Source organism: Wyeomyia smithii, chromosome 2 (assembly GCF_029784165.1).
Source record: "Wyeomyia smithii strain HCP4-BCI-WySm-NY-G18 chromosome 2, ASM2978416v1, whole genome shotgun sequence".
Taxonomy (NCBI): Eukaryota; Metazoa; Arthropoda; class Insecta; order Diptera; family Culicidae; genus Wyeomyia; species Wyeomyia smithii.
Window position 1 is genome coordinate 185,273,647 of NC_073695.1, and position 15,505 is coordinate 185,289,151.

Consider the following 15,505-nt stretch of genomic DNA (forward strand, 5'->3'; position numbering starts at 1 on the left):
CTCTAACTCTTGCATTTTGATCAATATCGACAATTTCAATTATGGAAACGAAAACTTTGATTGTCTAGCTGTCTTACGAATATAAGAAATACCGTTAATCACAAAGAAATCAGTGAACTATTGCAATTGAAACAAATCGACCTATATTGCAGCCATTCAGGAGCCACTCGGGTGCTGAAAAAAACGCCTGCAAAACAGATGAAAACTGCTTAAAATAGGTTCGGGGTGATTGGAATAGTGTCCCTCGAATGGTAACTTTGATTGATGATTGTTAAAGTTTGCTAACTTAGTTTTACAATCTGAAAACAAGTTCTGACAGAGAAAACGATAGAAAACAGATTGATATACTACTGTTTGAGTTTCACCCAACACATTTGAGTATTTCGTCTGAATACACGGGCGGTTCCTAAAGCTGCTTAGAATATGTTCCCTACATAAACATAAAAAAAAATAAACATACCCTAGTTCAGATTCAACGTAATTTTTTTGTCGACAATAAATGACTGAACCATTATGAATGAAACATAACTATTATTCGTTCATTAATCAATCTGAGTACTCAAAAGAGTCTGAAGAGTCCTTAGTTTGATCATCATTGTCCGTGTACGAACATTTCACTCGCAACATTTGCATTGCTTCAAACGAAAAAGAATGGCCGTTTTTTTTGGATTTTGGCCTAGAGCTCATAATCAAAAGATCCAAATCCATTAGCAACCTGTTGAAAATGTCTCAAAACACTCATTTATTACATAAAACATAAAACACTACGTTGCACTTGATTGTTTTGAAAAACAGTGAACAGTACGGGAGCATCGAATGCATCAACAGACAACTAAAATTTTATCGATTTCAACCAGCTGTAGCAAAGGTTAACAATACTTCTGGACGCTCATGACTTTTCAAAAGATTCAGTAGGTATCACACTTCATAATAAGACCATGCAGATCATGGTTAATAAACTTTTGCTTTTTTGACTTTTGATCAGGTTTTTACTTGAAGGACTCCTATATGCGTCTCATAGAAAATATGAGACATCTGGTGGTTCAATATTTTGAAACCGCGGAACTTTTCAAAGGCGCGTATTACACTTAAGATGAACGCGGGACATTTCGCGGGACGTTTTTCTACGCGGGACATTTTGTTAAAACGCGGGACTGTCCCGCGAAATGCGGGACGTCTGGTCACTTTAGCTATAACCCAACGAGCGGGAGCCCAACTTAAACGTAGCCCAACTAAACATAGCCCAACGAGCGAAATTTGACTGTATTTCAAAAATAAATATAAGTTTTCTGGTTACACTGTTCAGATCGAATATTGGCAAGTGGAAACTAACTCATGCTTTCCGTCGACACGAGTTCTCTAACTACAAGTGAAAAATAAAATTGCAATATTAATTAGTTAGAAAAAATCAGCGGTAGACTTCACTATCTTATTTTCGCTGACATATCTAACTTTTTATGTCATCAACTTCCTCATCAATTAATATGGAAGCGTGTCAATAATTTATACAAATAAGACGGGAGCTTCAGAGCCCATTGGGCCAGTGAATACAAATCTTGAAGATAAGTTGTTTAATTCATTTGTTTGCCAAAGCTCAGAATTTCTGCATTACCTGTATGTATTTGTTTGTAAAGTCATTTGATTCATGCTGCTCTAGAGAATGCGGATAGATACCAGAAAAACAACAAAAAGTCGGCACATCAAATTTTTATTGCTGGAAACCACCAAAATTTTGCTGATTTTTGGTTTGCTGTGCTTCCAGCAATCTGTTCAGCAAAATGAAATTTGCTAATTATTCAGTAATGCTCAATTGCTTAAAAGTGACAGGTCGTTTGCTGCATGTTCAGTAAAACAAAATACAACTTGCTGGTTGTCAGCTATGACAATTTACTGTTCATTCAGCAAAGCATAAATCAATTTGCTGGTTAACCGGTTAGTTCAAGGGAACCATGTTTCCGTCAGGCACCAGATTCCATCCGCTCTTCGAATCATAGGCAAATTACTGTTGTGCTAGAGATGTATGATTATCATTTCAACTTATAAGTTCATCTAGCCCAACAAGGACTTAGCTATGGTCCCATATTCGCTATCAGGGGCTTAGCGATGATCCCGTACCAGCTGCACAGCGATTTGGCGCGTTTTACTAATGACAGCTTGACGTAAATTTTTTGCCATATCAATTCTTTTGCTGGATTCCAGCAAACATTCATTTACTGTTTTCTGTTCAGCAAATAGTCTGCTGTATTTTCGCGAATCACTGAATCGATTACTGGTTTTCAGTAAATGTAAGCATCAAAAATTCAAAAAATGATATCAGCTATTGTATCGATACTTCTGGTATCGATACTTTTTGACCGATATTTCGGGTATCTCGATACCTTTGGTTCTTCGGGTATCGATACTGAAGTATCGATACTCTCCGTCGTATCGCCCAATGCTACTTTGTTTTGCACTGGATCTTGAAGTGCAGAAAGAGTGATGCACTACCTGCCGCGACCAGCTGATTTATCTCTCTCGAATGGTCATTTCACTCTTCTCCTCTTCAAAAAAGCAAATGCACTTCAGTGATGCCATCTTACCCCTTATTCAAAACATTCTTCTTTGTTTTATACTGTAGAATTATCGCCCGGCACACTAAAATGTTACTTAAAGTAGTTAATCCAATCGAGCTCAGCTCGCTAAACAGAGCAGGAAGGCAGAATTTCGAGCCCTCGCAGTTAACTCAATTTGACGAATCATAAGAAAATAAATTTTACTTTTCCAAATACTCCCTTTTTACTAATAATTCATCCGTAGGACTCATGCGATTTTAATTTAGTTTGAAAGGGTATAAAAAGGGGAAACAAACTTTAACAATATTGAGTTTCATTTACAAGTATCTTTTAGTCATACTTTTCTGTAGCTAATGCAAAGTTACAGTTTGTAAAACTGTTAACTTCAAAGTTTTCTGATAATATTTATGACAGTTGAGTGTAGTTCCAAGATTGAGAAGGGCAGTGGATGGATAATTTGTCCTGGGTTATTTTGTATATTCAAAAAATTAGATGATTTGAGTTAAATTAACAGTAAACATTCAAAGTTTTCACAACACGTATGAAAATTGTGCTGAATCATCATGATTTTGATTTCCCAGTTTCGCTTTGTGCAGCCGGCGACTACCTACGCTCGGTTTGTTTCTAGCGGCTTCGAATAATGTATTTAAAAATGATATTTGATTTTTCTCCTGTAGGTTAAATCGTTATTTCGATTAAATCTATAATTGTTATTCAAGATGTGTTTTTACTTTTGCGCGTGCTCGATTTCAAATGACACAGAGAGGGTTACGAATGAACAACAAAATAAATATTGGCACTAATAGAAAACATTAGCATAGCATTCGAATCACGTCATTTGAGGATTACCGCCAGACTGGTCAATCGAATATCTGTATTTTTTATTGGATCAAATTCATTAACAATTCTAGGAAAAAAACATTTTATGTAAATATATTAGTTTCACGAATGTTTTATTTCTCAGGAATATTAGTTTCCTATGGAGTATTGAAATAAATGTTTGAATTATACGTGAAGATAAACAAAGATAAACGCAAAATACTGATACTAATGAACTTGACCATGTTTCAAAACTATTTGACCCTGCTTGTAAAACTGATTACTGAAACAAACATTCTCTAAAAATACAATTGATTTGATATGCACAACAATATTGTGAAATGCGCTATGGAAATGAACATTTTGGCATAATCATCACTGAGGTATTAACAACTGTGTAACTTATTTAACACGAAAGTTTATAACGAAAGTGTTCATTTGTCGTCTTTCTTTTTCAGCAGATACTCGTTTGCCATAGTGTAGGCAAGTCCAAATGTGAGAGCAGCAACGACTGTACCCTGGGCAGCAACTCGAAGCTGCATCAGGAACACTGACGTTGACATAGCACCGCGGGTTTTGTATTTGTAGAAGCCGATGCCGCAGACGGCAGCCAACCCAGCCAGACCAATAGGCATGAATGGCGACTCTCGAGCCTTCCGTGCCAGCTTATCTCCACTGCCTTCTTCCATGCGGGGTGTATTAACCATTGTGTATATCTGAAAGTTTTCAATATTCTTGTATTACAAGCGACAGTAAAGATATCTTAATTTCAAGTGCAGAGAATACTACTTTTCAAGGTCAAACTGACAAGCTTGATTTTGGCTCTTATAGTTATCGTTATGTGAAAAACTCATTTTAATTTAAAGTAAATGTTCGAACCGAAGTCAATTCTTCATTTGGCACGGTAAATTGAACCAAACTAAATAATGTAAACTACCTCTTGCGTTCAAAACACAATGGTGAAGGCTATAAGCTCTGTTTATAACTGCGAGCTTGGATATTGTCAGTAATTTTGAGCTTCTTCTGACAACTTACTCTTAAACTAACCACACTCTCTTAATTCTCTCAGAGCGCAAAGAACGGCAGCGATATCAAACTTTTTTTCCTAAATCGAAGTGAGTATGGAAGCGATATTTATTTTTTGCTTTGAACCAGTTTTTCAGAATAAATTTGTTTAACTATATGGCCTGTCATTGGATCTTTATGTATGATATTAGTCTGACAAGGTATCTAACGAGAGACCGCTAGAGTCAATAGGATCGTAGCACTAGCCTCGCAATTGTTATGTGTACCTACTAACAGATGGCTCCAAAGTCTGTGTCGAATAAACCGACAGTTGAATTCTGAACCAGAATATGGATTCGGACAATGATGATTAAATTTTCGTAATGGTTGGTAGTGGTCCAGGATGTGCACGTACATACCTCTGCAGATAATCTACCGTAAGTTTCCGTTTTTGTTGCAATTGTGGTTCGTCACTGGGTGTGGTGAGCGTTGAGATCACCGACAACAACGAATTCTCTCCGGTTCACACCTTCATTTGTCTTCGAAAACTAAACAAATATTGGTCAGAAGTTTAAAAAATATCTTTTTACAAGGTTTCTCTTTAAAAAAATCAAATCTACAATTAACACTCAAATCCTCCAGTATATCGTACTCGCAACATAAAAATGTCAAACTTGACAGCCCCCTTCCTCCATAGCCGTATGAAACCTATTTTTAATTAGATTCATTATCGATCCCCAGTTACGTTCGAAATCATTAGACTAAAAAAGACGCAATGCAACAGAATAGTTTTTTTTTTCTTAATTTGTGGCCCCCAAGACGTGGAGGCCGGGACCCACCATAAACCCGGCTCTGGTTGGAAGTTAGTAGTTAAGTCTAGGGATGTTACGTACATCCGCATCCGTAAATACGGAACATCCGCATGAAAATTGACATTCGTATTCGCATCCGCATCAGCATCATACCATGCGGATGTTGAGAAAAAACCTAAATTAATCCACCTAGCGGTCTCATTCACTCTTTTAATCCACCTTTCTCATTCACTCTTTTATTTGTAAAAATAGATTTACATGAATGCTTCAATCCAATAAACGTATATTCACTTTTTAGGTTCTAAAACAATGATGTTGTAATCTATACATATAAAAATGCAGTCCGGTCTGTCTGTCTGTCTGTCTGATCCATATAGGCTCGAAAACTACCGAACCGATCGACGTGAAAATTTGTATGTAGGGGTTTTTGGTGTCGATAAAGGTTCCTATGATAGTTTGAGACCCCTCCATAATGTCCATAATGTTTTAACACCCCTCTCTCTTCTGAAAAGGAGGGGTCCCATACAAATGAAACACAAATTTTGCGCAGCTCATGAACCAATCAAGAAAATACAACCAAATTTGGTATGTGAATGTTTTTAGAGGTAACAAATATGTCCATAATTGTTCGACGCCCCTCCCTCTTCTGGAAGCACATGTTTCTGCACGAATTTCTGCACATCTTGCGAACTAATCAACTAAATGGAACCATATTTGGCAGGTGAATGTTTTTAGTGGTAACAAATATGTTCCATAATCGACCTTAGGCAACATTTTGCATTGTAAGATGGTAACTTCCGGTTTCTGGAAAACAGCCAAAAATGGCCGATTTCCATCAATATAATAATATCCGGATCTAGAATGATACACAGGAGCTAAACTCGACCACAGATAGCATTTCGAATTCTAAGATGGCGACTTCCGGTTTCTGAAAACAGCTGAAAATGACCAAATACCACCCAAAATGAGTTTTTCTTTAACCAGTATGACGTTCAAAATCCAGAAATTGTCTCCAAATGCCATTATGAAATCCAAAATGCCGACTTCCGGTTTCTAAAAAACAGCCAAAAATTGCCGATTTCCGTTTTACATGAGTGTCTCCGGATCTAGAATAATACACAGCAGCTGTAATCGACCACAGACCCAATTTTGGAATTTGATTTGGCGACTTCCGGTTCCTGGGAAACAGTCGAAAACGATCGAATAACATCCAATATGGGTGTTTCTTCAACCAGAATGACGCTCAGAGGCTAGAAATTATCTTACATACCATTTTGAAATCCAAGATGGCGACTTCCGGTTTGTGAAAATCAGCCAAAAATAGCCAAATACCACTCAATCTGTGAATCGCTGGAACCAGAATTATGCAATGAGCTTGCAATTTACCTCAGGCACCATTTTGAATTGCTAAATGGCAACTTCTAGGAAACAGTCGAAAATGACCGAATAATACTCAATATGGATATTTACGTAATCGAGATGATGCATAGAAACCAAACATGTGTTGTTAAAAATTTAGCTCTTCCAAACGCAAATAGCTCGCTGGCTAGAAGAGGAAATAGTGACTGAAAAATTATTTACGAAAAACTGTGAACTGACGACGAGAATAAATTACAGCTACAGATAAATTACTTTACTTTCACTTTTTCGACGACAGACCGATTATCGATCCAATGCCGAATCCAGAATACGTCGCCATGTCACTCGGTCATGGGCTGCTATCCTCCAATCTCCTCTAACACCTATTCCACGGGCATTCTCGTCGACAGCACACATCCAACGAGTGCGGGACCTACCTCGAAGTCGACGGCCTCTATCGGGATTTCTGCTAAATATAGTCTTTGCTGGTCATCCTCCAGGCATTCTAGCTACATGCCCAATCTCTGCAACCTGCCGTGTTTTATCCGCTCGACTATATCTGCCGATTTGTACACCTGGTACACTTTATGGTTCATACGTATGCGCAAAACACCACTTTCTAGTTTGTCGCCAAGGATTGAGCGCAAAATCCTACGCTCAAAAACACCAAAAGCTCGCCGATCGCTTTCTTTTAACGTCCATGCTTCATAGCCGTAGAGGGTAACGGGAAGGATAAGTGTTTTGCAGAGTGCAAGTTTAGTACGGGTTAGCAGACTGTGAGACCTCAGCTAGTTACGTAACCCGTAGAAAACCTTGTTTGCACCTGCTACCCGCCTTTTTATCTCACGGCTTACCTCGTTGTCACATGACACTAATGTACTCAGATAAATAAATTCGTCGAATACTTCAAAAAAATTTCCATCTAACACCACCTCAGCACCAACATCCGTCGGACTACCACGCTCTCTAACAGCCACCATGTGTTCCGTTTTGGCAGAGTTAATGATGAGCCCTATTCTCGCAGCTTACCTCCTGAGAGGTCCAAAGGCCTCTTCCATTGCTCTACGGTTGATACCAATGATGTCAATATCGTCCGTAAAACCTAGATGCATGCAAGACTTTGTAATGATGGTGCCACTTCTTTGACGCCAGCCCTCCGTATAGCACCTTCCAGTGCGATGTTGAACAATAAGTTTGACAGCCCGTCTTCCTGCTTTAAACCATCTAACATCACGAAGGAGTCCGATATCTCACCGGCTATCCTGACGCCATAATGTAGAGCCTTCAAGGGTAGCACGTATCAGCCTAATTGGGAGATCATGTTCGAGCATAATTCGCCATAACTCATTCCTCTTAACTGTATCGTACGTTGCTCAGATGGTGAGTCTGCAAGTTGGATTCTCGGAATTTATCGAGGATCTGTTGCAGAGTGAACATTTGCTACGTAGTGAAGCGTCCCCCTCGAAAACCATATTGGTATTCGCCAACAAAGGTCTCCTGCAACGGCCTCAGTCTATGGAACAAAAAAAAAGAAAAGAGAATTTTGTAAACGGTGTTGAGCAGGGTTATTCCCCGATAATTACTACAGTCCAGGCGGTGGTCTGTCTCGTAGATCGGACATATGAGACCCTCCAACCAGTCCGAGGGTAATTCTTCATCGGACCACACTCTCAGCTCAGCTGGAATGCCATCCTTACCAGCTGCTTTGCAGTTCTTCGGCTTTTTCGTTGCTTTCTTCACCTTGTCCATGGATAGTAGGTCCACAGCTTTGCCATCATCCTCAATCACCATCTTGCTCCTTTCGACTACGCTGTTTGCTTCACCATTCAACAGCACACTAAAGTGTTCCTTCCAATGCCTGGCCACCTCCGTTCTATCGGTAATCAGGTTCCCCTCCCTATCGTTGCACATGACAGGGGCTGACACGTTCCGGTTCCAGATTCCATTTATCTTTTTGTAGAAGCTTTTCGCATCGTACCTGGAGAAGCAACCGTTCGCCTCCGCAAGAATACGCTTCCAATGCTGTCGTTTCTTCCGACGATGGAGTCTTTTTTCAGTAGCTTTAGCTTCCCGGTATTTGACCCGGTTCCCCGTTCTGATGAGTCACAGTCGTGGCTAACATTAAACTCTGCCGCGGTTCTTTTCATCCGTCGCTCGCTGACACTCTGCGTCAAACCACTCATTGGACGTGGCTGTCGCAGATGTACCCAACACTTCTCCCGCTGTGATGCTGATTGTACTGTGGATATGCCTCCACTGTTCATTCAGGTTACCTCCAAATTGATCCTCGATTCGATCATCAACCTTTGGCAGGTACTCTGTAGCCACTTCTCCAGTTGATAGCCGCTGGATGTTCAACTGTATCCTCCTTGTCGTCCTGGGTTTTTAAACGTTGGACAACCGGGCGCGAATCTTGGATACCACGAGACCTCACGTCTGAAACGTCTGGAAAGTGCCGACCATCAATCAAAACATGGTCGATCTGAGAGCAGGCCTCTCCATTCGGGTGCATCCAGGCGTGCTTACGTATATTCCGGCGTGTAAAATAAGTGCTACAGATAGCCATACCTCTGGCTGCAGCGACAAGCCTCAGACCGTTGTCGTTCGTAGTACAGTGGAGGCCTTCTCTACCAATCACGGGACGGGAGAAGTTCTCCTGCCCGACCTGTGCATTTGCATCCCCAATGACGATCTTGAGGTCGTGTCCTGGGCACTCATCATACGGCTTTTCCAAGAGCTCATAGAACTTCTTCTTCTCTTCATCGGGTTTATCGTTGCTCAGTGCGTACACATTTATCAGGCTGTAGTTAAAAAATTTTCTCTTGATGCTCAACACGCATATACGGTCAGTAAGCGGCCTCCATCCAATGACATGCTTCATATGTTTCCCTATGAGCACGAAACGACGAAACCGACTCCCCTTTTAGCTTTTACGCCGCTACTGTAATAGATGTGGTACCTAAATTAAGTGCCCGCACAAGGATCTACTGTCCGGAATTTGCGTTCTCCCATTTTCGGCCACCTCATCTGCTGATAAATACCATGCTATCTGTACTATCTGCTCTTTTGAGGCTTAAACAGCAATAAATACTATACTGCTATTTCTCGAAAAATCTCCTCTTGTCTGTTGTGAATAAGTTATTGGTGTAACTACGGGGGGACTAGGGATGGCTATAGCCCCCTCTAGGATTTCTGAAGCCTTCCCTAGAGTTGACCATACCAATTACTAATTTTGCTTCTCCAAATTGTACAGTTACAGTGCAGTACAGTAGTGTACAGTACAGTTGCCCTAGGTGGTGTACAGTACAGTGGCACTAGGAACTGGCAATTTCTAAATAATAATAATTTCTTTCATCGACCAAACCAAAATAGTTATGAATCTTCTTCAACAAGACAACAATTTAATAAAAATAATGACGTCATTGTATACGCATTCGCTCTTTTTGCCCTACCTTTCTGTCTCTTCCTCTGCATTTCGCGTGTTTTGATTTCATCAACGAACAACTGTCAGAATGACATTTTCTCGAATCGTGTGAAATTTTGTTCTTCTGATTGCAATTAAAGGAATCGCCGATTCCTGTGGGTGATTTCAACTATGGATTCGGTTCATATCATCACAAATCAAATATCACCCAGGAATGATGAAGAATGAGAACATTAGAGCATTAGAGCAGGTATTCGGCATTTTCGGATTTCACAAGAAATACAAAAAGTAAAAACAAAATTGCTATACCGTTTTTGCATAAAAAGTATAGAGAAATAGGACCCCTCCCTCCCCATCCCCCAGGAATTATTCCTAGTTATGCCAATGGAATTAGTAACAACATCAATGATCAACGTTGTGAGTGCAATTCCGATGCTAAAAACATTGGACTCAGTTTGATGATTCGCGACACAATTAACGACATATGGCTATTTCACACAGTTGTGATGGATATGAGAATGGATAAAATGCAACACATCGTAGAGACGGTCTTGTACAGGACTTGCATAGTTAGCATCTCTTCATTTTGTTGCTAACCTTTCTGATAAAGAGTAAGTAATTTTTTCTACATTTGGCAACGCCTTTCAAATCGTTGAAACAATTTTAACGAAACATAATATTTTATAAATCGTACTCACGGGCATGGTTGTCATTACGTCAAAATTAGTCATTACGAATTCAGTTTTATTTTTTCAAAATCCATATTGTTTTTCTTTTCCAATAATATGTATACACTAAAGTCGCTTTTTACGCGGGGGATACGTGCCGCGTAAAAAACAACGCGTAAATTCAGGAATCTGCGTAAAACAACATCGTAAATTCCGGAATCCGCGTAAAAAAACGCGTAAATTCCGGAATTCGCGTAAGTTCCGGAATCCGCGTGAAAAAAGCCCGCGTAAATTCGGCAAACCGAGTGAAGAGAAACTGAAATCAGCGCAAAAAAATCGCGTAAATTCCGGAATCCGCGTAGAAAAGTCGCTTAAAAAAACCCGAGTAAAAAAACCGCGTAAAAAGCGACCTTAGTGTATAATCCTTTTAAATAGTTAAACCACCGACAAACAGACGTGCCTCTTCGAAGAAAAATGCTGAAAAATCTTCGTCCTTATTCGAAACGATACACCCATGCGCCACCATGTGAGCTTATTGCCTACTTACTTGTTTTCGAAAAACGGTTTTTGTCTTTGCTAATGGGTGTGCACGCTTGCTTAAATCAACACAAGCGGCATGGTTTTTGTCTTTGATAATTAAAAGGCACGATTGCTTATAGCGACACTAGCGGCATTATTGCCCACTGAGCAAAATTTTTAAATTATCGTTATGTTTCTAGTCGATGAAATCGTCTTCAAGTAGCACGTCTGTTTGTCTGTGGTTAAACATTGGGAAATTTTTTTTCGTGTCTTGAAAATAGACTTAGCTATGACGCACCATTTCAAATTCAACTTTTTTCTTCAAAGTGCAATATTATACAGTAATTTTACTCAGTCTGCAACGTATTTTACCTGAACATCGTGAATGGGAAATGATTAATTGTTTTATGCAACGATGAAAATTCTCTTTTTTAAAACTTAGTGAACGGCCAATCAAAACAAAATTGATACCTCATACACACACACTTAAAATTTTTTGCAGGGTCTCGGTAATTTATTGCCGAGAACGGCACCACTGAGTGCTCGGTTAAAAAAATAACGACAGCTGTCACATTTTTTCGTAAATCTCGGTTCACCTAACTGAAATTTCGGCACAAAATATCCGAAATCTCGGTAGTAATATTTTGTGCCGAAATTTTAGTTAGGTTAAACCGAGATTTACGATAAAATGTGACAGCTGTCATTATTTTTTTTACCGAGCACTCAGTGGTGCCGTTCTCGGCAATAAGTTACCGAGACCCGGCAAAAAATTTTAAGTGTGCAGGTTCAAATAAGTGAGCGTATTTTTTGAATGCAATGACCTAATGCATACCTCAACAATTTCTACCGAAACAATAGCCCTTCACCATAAGAAATGACCACTAAATCATTACCAAACTTTGTTAGGTTTTATTTTAAATCTGTTGGCAACCCTGTCATACTAATCACTCTCTTTCTCTAAAGCCAAGAACATGTGGCGTATACTCTCGCGAACGTGCGACTACAGTCAAGACTGCTGTAAAATTCTCGTCTCTCTTTCGAGCACCATGACCATGAATAAACAGCTGTCGTACTAGCGTTAACTAAACACGTGTCTTAGTTTACGCGAAACTAAAAATAAACATGGTGCTATAGTTTATAATTGCCCTCTGTATTAAAAATCGAATTGATGCTTGGCTAAAGATCAAAATGTTATAATAATCAAGTTTTCAATTCATGTTTGACCTTGAATTTTGTTTTATATCTTGATTCAGAATAACGATGAAATAATTGCACATTTTTGTTATAAGCTCTCTATTTTATATATTCTCTTTACGATACGTAAAATACATCTATGTTGCGACTTTTCAGAAAATGAGATGATTTGTATTAAATAAGCAGTAACCTACCGAAGTTTTCAGATGACACCGGATTGTGTGTGCTGAACCATCATGTAACTACTCTCTTCTAAATTTCCTCATAGCAACAATGAACAATTCACCCACAATTGGAAAGGTATTTTCCTTTTTGCGCTGCTATGTCATTCACTGATAACTACTTGTTCTAAAATATACTGCATCCTATCGTGCCGGTTCCCTTCTAATATTTGATATTAATCACAGTACAATAGTGCAAACGATATCACGAGTATCCGAGGTTGATCATTGACTTCCACATTTCCATGACGCTGAATTTTGGTGCGGTGAGTCGCATACGGGTTGAGTTATGTAACGTTGTTCCCCTAGACATAAGTAATGCTTTCGAAGTTCATCTGCAACAAATAAAAAAAAATCTTGAATTTCACAAAGTTCTAAGCTTGACGATTAAATAAATTATTACTGTCATTTGCATAGCTTAATACCAATGTCAAAATAACAGTGATGTAGTTAATGGAACATTCTTGCATCAGCCTACACCCAGTAACTTACCATATTTCAACTTCCAGGAATAGTACACCGCACTGCTTCACAGCCTAATTATCATCCTTTTTCTTAAACAAATATTCATTTGCCATGGTATACGCCAGCCCGAGAGTGAGAGCTCCCACAACGGTACCCTGAGCGGCCACACGAAGCTGCATCAGAAACACGGAAGTTGACATTGATCCACGGGTTTTGTACTTGTAGATACCGATACCACAAACGGCAGCAAGTCCTGCCAAGCCAATCGGCATAAAAGGCGACTCCTTAGCCTTTCGCGCTAACTTATCGCCACTACCTTCTTCCATGTGAGGAGCGTTCACCATTGCGTTAGACTGGAAAAGACTATTCATCGTTGTGCAGACCGTACAAGAGGACAACAGAACCGTAAATGAAAGTATTCCTTCGCCGGGAAGTTATAAATTTGAATGCTTGCCCCCTCTCCAATTGGTGATATTATGCGTGACGTAAAGTGTGACGTGAGCTTCCTCGAGCACTGAAACGCACAGACTGAACTCTCGAAATGCCGTAGTACTCACTACGTCACCAATCATAAACGGTTAAATGCTACATTTGGGTCCCAAAATAAATTACCTGACCAACGGCACGTATCAAAAACTATAACTAGATTGCCCTGATCTTTGTTTTGCACTGGATCTTGAAGTGCAGAAAGAGTGATGCAACTTCCACTACCTGCCGCGACCAGCTGATTTATCTCTCTCGAATGGTCATTTCACTCTTCTCCTCTTCAAAAAAGCAAATGCACTTCAGTGATGCCATCTTACCCCTTATTCAAAACATTCTTCTTTGTTTTATACTGTAGAATTATCGCCCGGCACACTAAAATGTTACTTAAAGTAGTTAATCCAATCGAGCTCAGCTCGCTAAACAGAACAGGAAGGCAAGAATTTCGAGCCCTCGCAGTTAACTCAATTTGACGAATCATAAGAAAATAAATTTTACTTTTCCAAATACTCCCTTTTTACAAATAATTTATCCGTAGGATTCATGCGATTTTAATTTAGTTTGAAAGGGTATAAAAAGGGGAAACAAACTTTAACAATATTGAGTTTCATTTACAAGTATCTTTTAGTCATACTTTTCTGTAGCTAATGCAAAGTTACAGTTTGTAAAACTGTTAACTTCAAAGTTTTCTGATAATATTCATGACAGTTGAGTGTAGTTCCAAGATTGAGAAGGGCAGTGGATGGATAATTTGTCCTGGGTTATTTTGTATATTCAAAAAATTAGATGATTTGAGTTAAATTAACAGTAAACATTCAAAGTTTCCACAACACGTATGAAAATTGTGCTGAATCATCATGATTTTGATTTCCCAGTTTCGCTTTGTGCAGCCGGCGACTACCTACGCTCGGTTTGTTTCTAGCGGCTTCGAATAATGTATTTAAAAATGATATTTGATTTTTCTCCTGTAGGTTAAATCGTTATTTCGATTAAATCTATAATTGTTATTTAAGATGTGTTTTTACTTTTGCGCGTGCTCGATTTCAAATGACGCAGAGAGGGTTACGAATGGACAACAAAATAAATATTGGCACTAATAGAAAACATTAGCATAGCATTCAAATCACGTCATTTGAGGATTACCGCCAGACTGGTCAATCGAATATCTGTATTTTTTATTGGATCAAATTCATTAACAATTCTAGGAAAAACATTTTATGTAAATATATTAGTTTCACAAATGTTTTATTTCTCAGGAATATTAGTTTCCTATGGAGTATTGAAATAAATGTTTGAATTATACGTGAAGATAAACAAAAATAAACGCAAAATACTGATACTAATGAACTTGACCTTGTTTCAAAGCTATTTGACCCTGCTTGTAAAACTGATTACTGAAACAAACATTCTCTAAAAATACAATTGATTTGATATGCACAACAATATTGTGAAATGCGCTATGGAAATGAACATTTTGGCATAATCATCACTGAGGTATTAACAACTGTGTAACTTATTTAACACGAAAGTTTATAACAAGTGTTCATTTGTCGTCTTTCTTTTTCAGCAGATACTCGTTTGCCATAGTGTAGGCAAGGCCAAATGTGAGAGCAGCAACGACTGTACCCTGGGCAGCAACTCGAAGCTGCATCAGGAACACTGACGTTGACATAGCACCGCGGGTTTTGTATTTGTAGAAGCCGATGCCGCAGACGGCAGCCAACCCAGCCAGACCAATAGGCATGAATGGTGACTCTCGAGCCTTTCGGGCCAGCTTATCTCCACTGCCTTCTTCCATGCGAGGTGTATTAACCATTGTGTATATCTGAAAGTTTTCAATATTCTTGTATTACAAGCGACAGTAAAGATATCTTAATTTCAAGTGCAGAGAATACTACTTTTCAAGGTCAAACTGACAAGCTTGATTTTGGCTCTTATAGTTATCGTTATGTGAAAAACTCATTTTAATTTAAAGTAAATGTTC

At 39.0% G+C, this 15,505-nt stretch overlaps 1 long non-coding RNA gene across 1 annotated transcript; it reads right to left on the reverse strand.

The window, feature by feature from the left end:
* Nucleotides 1-12,374: 12,374 nt before the first annotated feature.
* Nucleotides 12,375-13,563, reverse strand: LOC129723446 (uncharacterized). Its single transcript, XR_008727760.1, has 2 exons — nt 13,066-13,563; nt 12,375-12,908 (listed from the first exon to the last, which is right to left on the reverse strand). It is a non-coding gene; the product is annotated as an uncharacterized LOC129723446 (long non-coding RNA).
* Between the last annotated feature and the right edge of the window lie 1,942 nt (nt 13,564-15,505).